Source organism: Pinus tabuliformis, chromosome Q (assembly GCF_031772625.1).
Source record: "Pinus tabuliformis cultivar Carrire ecotype Pingquan chromosome Q, CPIR1, whole genome shotgun sequence".
Taxonomy (NCBI): domain Eukaryota; kingdom Viridiplantae; phylum Streptophyta; class Pinopsida; order Pinales; family Pinaceae; genus Pinus; species Pinus tabuliformis.
The window spans coordinates 1,086,917,495-1,086,932,864 of NC_142296.1; positions in this window are offsets into that span (position 1 = coordinate 1,086,917,495).

A 15,370-nucleotide genomic window follows, 5' to 3' on the forward strand; every position below is an offset into this window, starting at 1 on the left:
ATGATCGGTGAATGGTTTTACAGTTTGTGGTGAGTGTGATTATTCTCTTTCGTAGAGCTTAATCATTTTGCAATCTTCGGCCTCTGTTCATGCTCTCTGTGGGAGGAAGAAGATATTACATGGAATTTTCACTTCAAAACCATATTTAAGATATTATGTCTAGTATTCTGTTTGCTGCTTAAAGGTCGAGGGTTTAGGATATCAGAATTGTGTTAACATGACGTGGTTTCACCAGTCCTGTTTTTGGTATTTCGGATTTGTTTTCTTATTGGTTTTATTTTTTATATATATATATATATATATATTTTAAAAGCTGCACAGATTAGCATGGACTTATCCCTCCAAATATAGGCAAATGCACAGAGCTGAGAGCATTATACTTGCGGGATAACTACCTGGAAGATGAAATTCCTGCAGCTTAGAGTTGGCATTAAAATTATAACTTCTTCTTGTTGTATGCTTTTATGTGACGTACTAATCTGCAGGACACAACAAATCTATAATGCCAAGCTTTTTGCCATGCACATTCCATGAGTCCTCTGACACAAATAGGGATTTTTCATGGATATTTATTAAAAATGGACTGTTATCAACATCATGAATTGGACTAAAATTATGCTTTTGATTTTCCTTAATCTGTTTCATTTTGGCATACAATTTTTGCGTAAGAATCAGGAAGGGAATGGCCATTTCTTCTTGAACACACTTATGTTCTTTATGCCAAGTTTTTTTGTTTGTTTATAGGTTTTGGGTGATCAACTCATCATTAAGGAGATTAAATTGTGCCGACGATTGGTCTTCAAAAGACTAATTTCATGAGAAATTCTAAATAAAAAGGCCATGATCGTAAACGAAATTTCCAGAAAATTACAATTTCTTGCAACTTCCTGTAATAGCTTAATGGTTTGACATGTTGCATGACAGATTAGCAAATTCAAAGATCTGGGGTTTGTTCCTAAATGTCCAAGGATGGTGAAATACCTATCCACACTTGAATTTGAATTCTACAGGTGGCTGGTCAACGTTGGTCAAACTCAGCTATTTTAGCAGAAATTCCAGAATTAATGAGCAGATTTGCTATTTTTGAGATTTTTCATGCCATAATTCACTTTTTCCCAGCAAGACTCATTATCCATTTCTCATTATCCACATACACTTCATTACATTTTCTTCAATCTTAACCCACCAATAAAAGCAACGAAGCTCATTTACAAGCTTTTTGTTCCACTTTAAATATTCATTGTCAGTTTCCATTTTCTTACCCTTGCAAATAAAACCTTGCTTCCATACACTATAGAGACCATAGTCCTTGAGTCTAAATATTTTTCTAAAAACACCTTGAAGATTGCATGCCTTAAGGGAAATCTATCATGCCGATAAACAAAGGGAATACATCAATGTCCCTTGTTCATCGGATCTTCTAAGTATTTGACAACAAAAAATTCATTCATACTTAGAAATATGTGTTAGGGTCAACTTTACTCTTATCCACATCAAATATGGGAGCTCTTGTGTTGACTAGTGGCATCCATTAATGGCCACTAAGTTAACAATTTCTTGTTATGTTCGACACTGAAACATTTATTCACATGACAAGAATTAGGCCAACGAGTGTTGAAGACTTGAAGATCCATCATTTTGTAGCAGAGGAAGCAGATTTACTTTCATTACTTTTCAGCTTTTGATGTAAATGACTTGAGGACAAGTCAATAAATAAGGCTGGGGGGGAAGTCAATAATTTTTGGAAAAACTTCCTTTTCTCATTGCACAAAATTTCCAAAACCATAATTTTGGGGGGGTGACACATTTACATTCATACTTTGTCACATTCATATTTTTCCATATTCATATATCACATTCTAAAACCCACATACTTTCAAAATATATTTACTATTACATCATCATGAGCATATAAATGGCTTTGTAAAAATTACTTAAAAGCTAATTAGATGCAAACACAATCATGGTTGTTACACAAGAACCAACCATGATGCATTCCAAAAAAATACTTTGCAATAAAAATCACATTATCATTATGCAAAGATCATACATTGAATTTGAATGCAACAAACAAAATACAGTTGAAACACAAGAACCAACCAAGTTGCAATTCAACAAACACACTTTGCAAAAGTTAAGTAAATGATATCATGCAAAGTTTAAGCCAAAGCTCAAGTATCAAAAGTAATGTAATAGATTGCATGAGGACATGCAATACCTTCAGTTTGGGGGTATGTTGGGCCTAAGAATTATCCTTAAAATACATCCACTTTCACTCCATTTACACATTTTCTCACCTCTATTCCACCACCATGTCATCACATCCACTTCACTTTCATCATTATATGGGTTACCTTTGTGTTTTCCAAAACATTATTAATTCTTAGTATTTTTAAGTGAATTTGTGGTTAAACTTTAGAAAATAATATGCTTATACTTATACCTAACAATTGGAATGAGTTTGTTGACATGTGTAGGTTAAAAGGAAGCTTCCAAAAGCCTCTTATGTAGCCTCCGAAGGTTAAATTCGAATTTGAGAAGATATACCTCATGGAGGAGATAATGGAAGATAAGGTTATGTGTCACCATTGGTTGAGAAATATGTGGATCAAAGGAGGGAATAGTGGATCTACATTTATGAGTTTGTTATCATATCTTGTTGTATAAATAGGAGTGTTATCTCCTTCATTGAAACTTAGTCCTTCATTTGTAATTTTAGATTTTAGAATCATTGTAATAGAGAGTTTAGAACCTCTTGGAATGTAGAACTTGGAGCTTGTAATTGCAATTTGCAATTGATGATAAATAAAGTGGATTGGATTTTCTTCTACATTTGATTTCTTTCTAGGTGCGCTTGTGGAGCTATGGAGGGCCCCCATTGCCTCACTTGCATACTTATTTTGTTTCGGTAAACTTTCATTTTATGTTTGTTTGTGAATTTCATTAGATTAAATTATTGGGTCATATGTTTGAAATATTAATGGATGACCTTTCGTAAGAAAGTATTAATGTTTCCTTCAATGAATCTGATTTGTTATTTAATGTTTAATTTCATTAGTTTAAGTTTATGATTTATATGTTTGAGATATAAACGAATAGTCTTTCGTAAGAAAGCTTTATATTTCATGCAATCGATCAGAATTATGTTTAAGTGCTTTAATTTCATTAGTTTAAATAGTTTATTGATTAAGATGATTAGAAATATTAATGAACAGTCTCCTGTAAAGGAGCTTTAATATTTCTTACACTTGTCACAATGTATTTTAATTTTTAGATTTCATTTTGTTAAATGACTAAATAGATGTTGGAAATCCCAATGAAAAACCTTCTGTAAGGGAGCTTTGGCATTTCTTCACCTAGCTCTGTTTAGTTTGTCTCTAAGTCCACATACGGTGGATGTTCCTCGAAGTTTTAATTTCCTAGGTTGATAGTAAATGAAACTCTAACTTGCATCTGCATTTTAGACCCAACAGTATGAGCTCGAGCATTTGCAACCATCAACAGAAAAACCAAGGAAAGCTCTGAAATTTGGATGTGAGTGAACATTTTGGAGGGTGTTGCAGTTGCTACAACAAACTCCTAACATCATAGGGAAATTATAGAAAAGGGAAAAAGAGTCTGAAATTGTGTGGTCAACTTGTTGCAATATGGGTCCAAATGGGTCAGTCAAACGAGGACTGAATTGATGTAAAGAAGTATATTTTATAGTATCTATTTTAGGAGTTCCTCTTGAACTGGTGGTGTGTGCCTTAAGGTGGTTTGAAGGAGTATTATCTAGTAATGACTCTTACCTTTGAACAACGGGTTACTCTTTTGTGATGAGAGAGAGACCATGTTGTATCTATGATTGATGAGTTGTTGGTTTAGACATGATGTTGGAGTTAGAGAGTGAAAAAGAATAGAGGAGAAAATTAAATGTTACACTAGACCATCCGCTTGGGGTAGCTCAATTGGCAATGGCCGTGGAAATGAAGTCTCACTGAACTAGAAGTCTTGGGTTCAAATCTTGTGCTCCCCCCCCCGATTGAGGTGAGAATATGGACATGATGAAGATGTAGTCATACTAAGCTTACAAAAAAAAAGATGTTACACTAGATCAAAGAGCATGGACTAACAAAAAAAAATTGAGACAACAACTAGCAAATTGGAAAGTATACTAGGGCCTTATAAGAACCAAAAAACTTGTGGTGATGAAATCCCCAAGATCCCCAACTAGCAAATGATGAGAAGCAATTACCTCACCCTTTTGATAAATTCCTTTAACGACACAAGTGACCTCTTAGGGGGAATGGAGCATCACCCCCCAACAATATTGATATGGTGATTGATGTCTACGTCATGTACCATGGGGACTTCCCTCCCATAGTCACCTAGGTTGGATATCCTTAAAAAAACCACTAAGGTTACCACCTCACTACCAAATGTCCAACAGAACAGTCATCAAATTGGACCATGTGCATTGGTAAGGATACTAAGCTTGAAACATCAAAGGGGGATTGTTCACGATGAACTATGTGCCCTCATGAGACCCTCAATGCACATAATCCAACAAGCACCAGAAATCAATGGAGTGGAGATGTCACTCGACAAGCCTCTAATGAGACATTATGTTTAACTCCTATGTGAGAGGAGATTTCCAACATGAATCTAACATGGTGGTGGATTTTGCAGTCAGTAGTAGAACTATATTTTGTTTTATGAAGTTAAAGAGTTTACTCTCTAATCCTGTTCTAAGGCCCTATAATCCGAAGTTTGTTGGTTTTTTATAAATGAAAATGTCTAATGAACTTTAATTGTCATTCCCTCTAGTTGTTATTATTTAACCAAAAGGGGATATATTGTGCAATTGAAGATGCACAATATAAGAATTAAAAATAATGAAATTGATGTAAATGTTTCATTTCAATGAATTCTATTTAGGGGAGTGTTGTAGCGACTACAACCACCCTCCAAAATGTTACCTATGCTTCAATTTTGGAGCCTTCCTTCTTATCCACAAGAGCTCATCTTGCACTGATCCAGGTATTCATGCTTCGATTGAGACTTATCTTTTTCATTTGTGCTTGTGTTTTCTTGTTTTCACACTTAGCATATGTTTCTAAGTCACAATCTGATCTCCCAACTTGGTCTCACAGCAGTTCTGGGCTTGCCTCCAGAAACTGTGTAATCCTTGAGGGAAAGCAACCTCGATGATAGGAATTGCGCAGTCCTGACTGGTAGTCAGCCTTGAGCTCCAAAAAGTATGCAGTCATGGAAGGAAACCCAACACTGAGCCTAGAAACTAAGCTTAGAAACTGCATAGTGCACAATGAGACGAAAAGTTACCTGGTTCCCCAGAATTGAGTAGTCTTTAATCTGCCAAGTGTCACCATTGTCCTTGATCTCAGGCATGCGTGTCATAAAACCTCATTTGCTCAAATCTAGTTAATCGATGCCTCTAAAGCTCATTTGAGCATTCGATATTGGAGAGCTAGCATTCCTGAAGACATCAAGGAACCTTCGGTGGGCTCATCATCGCTTTTCTGGGTGAGTTTTTTTTTAATCGCCTTTTGCCACCTTTTCTGTCGCTTTTTGTTGTTTCTCTTGTGTGAGTGATGTTTTGCTTATTTCTCTTCATGGTTGCTGGTGTTTCAACTTGTTTTATCTTGTATAGGTGGTGTTTCAAGTTATCTCTTGCCTTTCATAAATGTCAGATCGATTTTCCTATTTTTGCACTAATGGTTGTCGTTGCGGTGACTCTTCTCACATACTTGATTTTCCTTTTGTTTGATCAGTTTCTGCACTTGATCCACATTGATTCATTCACACTTATTAATTTTTGTACTCAATCTCACATTATCATTCAATTCTGCTATTTTTTCACACTTCTACCGGGAATATCTATACTTCCCTTGGCCAGATTTTGCCTTGCCCAGCTGGGCACTGTGCAATCCTAAGTCTCAAGCCACAGGTTTGGCCTCTTGAACTACACAATGTGTAGTATAGGCTGGCTCCAACTGTAAAATGTGCACTTCCATGGGTCAGCCTGTCAGTTTGGCCACTAAGACTACGCAATGTGCAGTCTCTCCAAATCTTTGCCTAGGCTAGGACTGCACATTGTGCAGTGTCAGGCCAGAAGCTTCATCCTTGGCTATTGGGACTGTGGAATGCATAGTTCTCGTAGGCAACGAATCCCTCTTTCCAATGAAAATTGCGCAATCCTTCCCATCAGATGCCCAATTTTCTTCTTGATCATGCCTTGAAAGTTGATTTGTTGAAGTTAATATTTGCTTGCCATGAGTGTCCTTTTTGTCCCACAGGTACCAAACTTGTGAAGCACTTCTCTCCAACAGTCATTGTTACCATGGCACAAAAGAGAGTTGCTTCAAGAGAAACCATTGAAAGAAGTACTGGGGAAGCAGTTGAAAAAGCTTCAGTTAACTTTCCAATATATTCGAACACTCAACTATTTATAGAAAAGGAGTCAACACTAACATGGCAGCAAGTCCAACAACAATAGCAGAAGGAAACAATCTAGTACAAGATCAGGGAAAGAGAAAGGTTGCTAGTAGAATATAGGGAGTGAAAAGCTACAGAGTGAAAGAAAATTCAATCCTTATGTAAGCAACTTGGGAAGAGGAAGCATAGGAGACAGAGAGTAGAACAGAGGAAGAGAGAAAAGTAGATCTTTCAGGAAGCAGAACTGAGGGCGCAACAAGCAAAACAAGAACTGAAGGAAGAATGAGAGCCAAGGATGAAAGCACCGGAAGAGAAGAAGAAGAAGGAAGAAGAAGAAAGGAAAGGTGCAATGAAAAAAGAAACAACACTGATTCAAGAACAAAACCATCCAACAGTAGAGGGAAAGAACAAACAAATGCAGGATCGGGAGCTTGCTCAGCCTATAGAATATTTGATTGAAGTTGTGGAAATGGAGATGGTATAAGAACCACAAGATGAAGATATTGATATGATGTTGAATGCCTCGTAGGTCATCATTCAATCTCCACTACCTCTAGCTGTAGAGTTAGCCCCGAGCAAGGAAGGGGACATACTTCCCCTTGATGATGATCCAGTAATGGATGTGTATAATTTTCCATATAATGAACTTCAGATGAGAATTGTATAAATGCGGAGAAAGCATTTTCCAGATGATCATGCATCCCCTGCATTCATTAGAGAAAGGGTGATAGTGGTGGACACCAACAAGAATCCAAATTCCATTATCGGAGCCAACTTGGCCTTTGCAAGTGCAACAAGATCAAACACTCAGTATTTGATGACCAAGAATAAGAAACTGGCACAAAAATTACAGGTTTCCCGACAAGACATAAAACAGATCCGTGGAACAACACAGAACACAATATCCACACAGGTCTACTTGGGGGAAATGAGAGCAACAATACTTTGTCAAGTATCAACACTCGAAGAGACCACACGGGACTTCTATGAGGAGCTCGTGACTGTATACAAGGTAGTTGTCCACTTGCATAGCTTCCAACAGTAAAGCAAGTAATTTTCCAAGACTCTTAGGAATGTGGAAACTTCCATCACCATTGTGCAAGAGTGGACAATGCGATACAAAGGGGCACCACTTATTTTGGTAAAGAAGATGAAGCCACATGTAGAGCTGGAGAAAGAAAGAGTTTGAATGTTGATTCGAAACAACAAGAAACTCACCTCATTCATTGCAAACATTCAGGCCTCATATGTACAGTTGTACAACAATTTGTATTTCATGGTGAGAACCCACAAGATCCCATCAGTCAGCTCACTCACCAAAGCTAAACACAAATAGCAAGTTAGGTAGGAGATTGAAGAGTACTTAGAGCAGCTGAGACAATTTTCCACCAAGGAGGATTTAGAGCTAAACAAAAAGAACATGCAAAACTACATTGGTGGTCATGTCCAGATCATAACCATGTTGCTCCTGCTCAAGAAATAAGTTAAGACTGGTTCCAAATCATTGTACCCAGATGCTATGGAGGCTAGAGTCCGCTTCCAGCTTGACACCATCATGCAGTTTGGGGATGTCATCACACAGTACAAAGCTTGGCATCGATACATGATCGAGAAGCATCAAGTGGTATTTGGCGAGCTAGAGTGTTCCCAAACTCAAGAATCATAGTGTTTTGTCTTGTTAGGTTGTCAAGTTGTCTCTACCCTATTTTTTCCTATATGGGTATGTGTAAATTGTAATATTATTTGTAATTATGTTGTAAGTGAAATTCAAAGTGTCAATATTGGAATATGAAGAGTCGATATGTAATGTAATGAGTCATTTTGTAAATACATTGAAGAGTCATGAGGGTAGTCCAAAGGTCACAAAGGGGAGTTGAAGAGTCACCCCCCTCTTATTATAAATATAACCTTATAACTCATGTAAGGGGCTTTTGGGAGCCAAACTTTTGGCTAGGCTCAAGTTTAGAAAAAGCTCGGGAGTATTGTGAAGAGCCTTAGCTTCTCCGTAGCGTAGAGTGAGTATACTTCTTTGGAGGAGCAGGTGTTCTTGACTGTAATGTTCCACTATTGGGGCTAGTGGTCATCAATGGTGTATGTATGAATGGAAATTTCACTTATAATAATAAAATTAGAGCCAACACAATTTCATGCATATGTTGTGAATATAGTAGGACTATTATTATTGTATTTGCAATGTATGTTATTTAACTTATGCTTATGCTTATGAACTATTTCGTTTGCATTTGTATGAATCTTGTTGAATGTGTGTTGTTGTATTAACTCATCATTTTAACTTGTGGACTATTCAACATCTTGGCTTGTGATGTCATTTCACTCGTGTGTTCCTTTAAATCTGTGTATTATTACAAGCTTCCAAGGGGTGCACTTCCTCTTCCATTTGTGTGTTGGAACCTTCATGCATCACACTTGACTCTCTGCAGGGTCACACATTTTCTCTCACCCAAAGTTATCATACTTCCCTTTGCGCATTTCCATAGTCAAGGCATAACATTACCACCCACTGTTGGGACTCCTACTCCAAACAATGTGAGGTCTAGTTGGGACTTCATATCGGGGAGATCCCCTGAATGTTGGCGGGTCCAACATTGTCAACAGGGAGGTAAGAGGTTTCTTGTTTTTTCTTTCCTTTTAAAATATGAAGACAACACTACTCCAAATGTCTTTAATGCATGAACATGTGATGAATGAACATATACCTTAATGTATCAATTCCAATGATACAATTTTTTTTTTTGTTTTCAAAAAAAATATGCTCGCGAGAATGTAGAAAGTTTTATGTTTACTTAATGGGAAAATAAACAAAATTTGAAAAACATTAATAAGCAACCACTCCAAATGTACCACAATGAAAAATATAGCATGTAGAGCTCCTCAACGGGTGTACAAGGAATCAAAATAAATAAAGACAATAATAAGAAATCCAATGTTCAAAAACATATTAAAATCAATCTTGAAGATACAGTAATTGTGAAAAAAAGAACTTGTTAGATAAATGTGAAAGCACAAGACTGTTAAAAGCAAAGAAAGTAACGCCAAAGCAATTTGAATCATTTTCCATAGCTCATGAAAACTTAAAACAAATCCTTATGTTCACAAAAGTAAATATTAGGAAAAGGAAGAAACAATGGTTTGGGGATAGTCAAAACAACTCAATAACTAGGTAAGGGATGGGTATTCAAAGCATCAAACTTGTATCTCAGACCTAGGAGGGATATAGATCCTAAGTAGTGACCTATATGTGTAGTTGCACCTGGATAGTGTCCCACAAGTGATCGTAAGATGATGGTTTCACTTGTAAAATTATGCAACTTGCAATTGGTCACATTGGTGTGAACACTTAACATGCTACCATGTAACATTAAATGAAGTCTACAAATGCAAGTTCAAGACTATCAAATATGACAATCAACAAAAAGAACATAGAAAATTGATAGAATCACATAAGACCTAGGAAAGGAAAGGACAAGGTTACAAACTCTTGGAGAAAGAAAATGAGTTTCTTTCCCTAGTGGAGTCACAAACCTTCTACAAACAGGCGAGACTTCTTATAGGCTATCCTGTGACCTGCAATAGTTATAAGTATGGAAAAATGTATAACAACTCCTAGACTTAAAGCAACAATCGAGAAAGCATGAAAAGAGGTTTAGAAAGGCGGTGTACCTTTACACTAATGGTTGTCCTTATGTAGTCTTGACACGAGAAACTTAGAGATCCTAGCTCTAGCTCATGTGACCTATTTCTTTCATAGAAAGAGACAACAAAACTTTCCAAAATCCTTCAAATGATCGGTTGTTTGCAGTAATGTAAGCCTAATCTATTCAATTGCATTATTTCGACCATAAGAATATCATGCATGTAAACAACATGAAATTAAAATGGGGAAACCATACAAATCCATTTCATTCATTAAAGAAGCAATAATAGTACAATGTTTGTATCAAGTTTAACCTTGACCTAGTTGAAGTTTTCTCGTGATCATCGGTTTATCTCTATTTCTCACTTGTTAAGAAACTGTGAAAAAGACACCATTAAGTATCCTTTATCTCTTTTTTCAGGTTCATTAAAATTGAATAAAAAATATGCTTCCGAGCTTACTTTAAAACTCTTTTTTGTGCTTGTAAAATCATGAAGGAGACTTATACCTCTCCCTACCCTCCCCACAAAAAAATGAGGGAAATCATACATCTCTGTTTCTATTTCATGACCATAGTCAATCATGTTGCCCCTGAACACAACATATGTTCACATCAATCTTACAGTTGGGTTATAGCCTACCTAGGAGTTTCCTCATGAGTCTTCTACTCCTCCTTTCCAGTCATCTTCCCAATCACTACGAAGAGTGCTTCTCTGCCTTCCACATTGTTGCATTATACAATCATTCTCTTGGGCCTTGCTGGAAAGTCGTTCATATGTTCAAGGGAAAGTTATGCTTGAGTAAACCATCTATTTTTTTATTGACCTTCTCCATCAACCATCTCTATATTAGTTGATTACTACAACTCTATTACTTCACGTACACATTGAGTCTATGTTTTGTGTCGATTGATGGGGGGTACATCAATGCTTTCCTTCAAAATTACTCTTCCTACCGACATAAACTCTTTATATAGGAATAGTGTATAGAAAACATATAATATATTGGGAAATGTAGACCTTACTAGCAATTTTTCTCATGACCAGCAATGGGTTTTCACTATTGGTTCTTGATCGATCAATGTTACGAGTGTCCGACATTAGCTCATTCACTCACTCACTGATTTATGCTTGGTACCTTGGGATCCATATTCTTCAATGGTGGACTCCCTTGCATTATTAATAACTTACATCATTGACTAGTGCTTAGAAAAATCCTGCCATATTCAACTTCAACACATCTTTCATGCGGGTTGGTATTATACCATTATGTTTGAGACGAGGACCTTGGGTCATCACAAGGACACATCACTTATGCATTCTTCCCCCCAAATTGTAATGGAGTTGTACTATGAAGACTATAGGGGCATTCTTATACTTTCCAACCATCATCCTGATATCTGTTGTTCCATCAATCCATACCATGGTTTTTTATGGATATGATCTATTTGAGTTTCATATGGACCCATCATGCATTCCTTTGTAGTTATGATCTTACACTTCTTCCCATTGTTTTTTATTGTATTATTGGATGCCATATTTTATATTTCCCTTGAGCATGGGTATGTGTACCTCGGGGATGATATATTATATAGATTCATGATTAGATGCAGGTTCTCTTTGGTTCTAGACTCCTAACTCCTTCCTTGTGCTGCCTCTTCTTACTAGATTTGTAATGTGTTTCAGAAATTGGATTCTCTTTTGACCTCACATATTAGGGGGAATATATTATAGCCTTAAAACCATCGTAATGGATCTTTGAGGATCTCTATATCATACACTAAGACATTATGACTTTTTTCCTTGACAAATTATTTTTGAGCACAGTTTCACTCATCCTTTATGATAGAGTGTGACTAGTCATTGGTTACAACACCTGCAGCATGTGATGATCCTTATTTGCACTACTGCTAGACCATGATCACCCTCCCAACTTTTGAAATTTACAATCCCAAGGAGACTCTACATGGGATAATATGAACACCTTGTGCATATCACCACTAACTAGCCTTCAGACTCAAGCTTCACCAAGTTCACTCAAGCCTTCAAGCTCATCCATTCACCCCAAAATAACATATCCTCCATATATATAATGAAGGCCATACCAAGGGAAAGAGGGAGAGAAGGGAGAAGCAAACTCACATTGCTATGATTTTTACTATGAGGCTCGAGTAAGAAATAGGATAAGGAGCAAGGGAGAACTTCAACAAGGTCAAGGTAAAACTTGATACATACATTGTAGTATTATTGATTCTTTAATGAATGAAATGGATTTGTACAAATTTCACCTCATTATTTCATGTTGTTTACATGTGTGATATTTTAATGGTCAATCTAACGCATTTGAACATATTAGGCTTATATTGATACTAAGAGTTGATCATTGGAAGGAGTTTGGAAAGTTCATTGTTTCTTAGTGTGTAGGAAATAGGTTGCATGAGATAGATCTAGGATCTCATAGTTTCTCTTGTTAAGACTATCCGAAGACAACCTCTTTGCATGCTTTGTTGATTGCTACTTTAAGTATAGGAGTTATTGTATATTTTTCCATACCTTTGTCTGTTGTGGGTCATGGGCACACTTGCAAGAGCTCTCACCTATCTGCAGGAGGGATTTATCTAATAATAGTTGGATAGTTGGGGAGCTTTCTCTCTTTCGTTAGAGCTTAATTGACATATCTTTCTTAGAGTGTTTATGATGTAAAGGGTTCTATCTTTGTGGATGAATGTTGTCAATTCTTGAATCTTTCCCTACTTGGCTTCATTTTGGTGCATGAAGATTAATGGTGGAATGTTCGAGTCTTCTATAAGCTTTTCAAGGTCGATCCAAGGAAGGATAAACTTATCCTTGGGAAGGAACAAGTTTAGGTTTTGTCCTCTTTCTTCCTTTGTTGATTTGATGAGTATTTGATACCATGATTTTGTCCTTCCTTATGGTTCCTTGGCTAAAGTATTAAGTGATTTCATCAAGTCATAATTGCTTTTGAATGATAAAGGTTGTTTTCCATTGAAGCCCCTTTCTTGTAGACCTTGAATTCATTGTTGATCTTAATTTGGTGAGGGATTATTTAGCCTTGTGGTTCTAGTTGAAACCTTGATTCTTGAAGAAAATAATCCAACTCTTTGGAGGGTTTATTCTTGGAATCATTTCCATTTGATTCAACATGACTCCATTTCCCTAGCTAGATTTGGCATTAATATCTATCCATCACTTATTCAAAAAACCCTAAAAAGCTCCAAACCCCATTTTATTAAGGTTACTCTCAACTTCACCTTGTGCTTCAGTGCTTGGCCTTTGTAATCCTAGTAAGGATACCCCCACTTGAGTTGAGGTAGAGCCTACCTAAAGCACAAAGGGTAGGTTGTTAAGGTGATAGTTTTGAACTTCATAGATGTTGCCCCTCATATTGTACCTTGTGGATTAGGGCATTCATTATTACATACAATTTGGGTGGTAATAGTTTTTTGTGTCGTTGTCGAAGACAAAGCCCATTCTCCCAAGAAAGATGAAAATATATTTGTGAGAGTCTTTCATTGAAGATATCATTCTCACATAGTGACTCCATAAAGGGATAAAGCCCTTGTTCCTTACAAATTTTCAAGACATTGTTGGATGTAGAGGTGAGCACATACATTGATTGTGAAGACTCATTGAAACGAGCTCATCTTAATGACTCACATGGTATTTTATAGTGTGCATTGTATTTTCATATTTTATTTGCTAATATCGAAGATCTGTAAAATATGGATCATGGGAACATTTGGAATTCTCCAAAATATTTGGATACCTGAATTGGTTTCCATCTTTTGGATATCCTAGGCAAATCTTGATTTTCATGGGACATCCTCATGAGGATATTCAACATGTTCAAAACCACATGGATTTATAACAAACAAAAGTACTATTCATGAAGACATTATGATGAAATTATTTCTCCCCGCATTAAGGGGAATTGCAAAGAAGTGATTTTATGAATATCAATAAAGAGGCAAAAGTTCAATCCCAAATTTTATCAAATATTTTTGTAGGTTCTATGGTTGTGAGTAGGTGCTCGAGGAATTTTATGTTAGATATTTCCTACTAGGACTTGGTGTTCAAAGGAGGAAAGGATTTGATGACACATGGTTGGCCTACTAAAACAATCCCACATGATTGATGTTTAATAGGTTGGCTGAGATATATGAGGCATGCAATGTACTAGTGGATGTTGTAGTAAATAAATTCCTACAGCCAGATCAAGACACTCCAATCAATGACATGGATGATAAGTTATGTGGACAAACTATGGATGTTTCTATACCTATAACATACCTCATCCCAACCAAAGGGGAGCTATTGGAGGATAGTGCTACATCAAAATAACAAGTACATAATAAGTACATGGTGATAAAGATGGTAGTCATCTTGTTGGAAATCTAACTAAATTGCATCCTGAACATGTCTAAAGATGAGGAATGTTGGTTTGATGCACCCCTTAAGTTAATGACGTCAATGATGCCTAGGGCAATGCTAGGGAAAATATCCCAATGTTAGGTCCCTATAATACTAGTGATGCCCCCATTAATATTGTAATTGTATCCCTTACTAATATTGTTGTGCCCCTATTGTCCCCATATTGTTATTACTGTGCCCCATAAAATCCCTCTATTGTTATTTTTGTGCCTTTATATATTATTGTTAGGTCGGCTTGGTTATATTGTGACCCCTTAGACTCCTATATATAGAAAGGAGGTTTTGTCATTTGAATCATCCAAGAATTGTTCATTTGTGTAATGTAAAGGAGGTTGCCTCCTTGAAGAGGCTTATTTCTAAGGCGTTCATCTATCTTTTCTATATTTTTGTGAGCTAGTTTCATAACATTTGGTATTAGAGCTTTGGATTCTAGGGTTTCACTGCTCCAAATAGGTCATCGTGGCATTTTCTCTATAACTTTTTTCTGCGGCGTTTCAGAAGCGAAAAAAACCCATTTGAGAAGCAATCACACTGAACCTCGGGTCCGAATTTCAGAGCTTTTCGCGCTATATTTGCGGAGATATGATTTGAGTAAGTTGGTCTTTTTGCAGACTCCTAAATTACATTCCAAACAGGTGACCTGGGGAAAATTGTCATAACTTTCTCTCTGAGCATCAGATTGAAATTTTGTAAGAAGGTACAAAAAGAGGAAGGACTGTAGTTTCTTGTATATATTTTTCAGAGCCAAAGGTTGAAACAATGACACGTGGCACTTAATACAAGTTCGATCTTCTGGAAAGGTCTATAATCAGGTCATCTTGGGAGA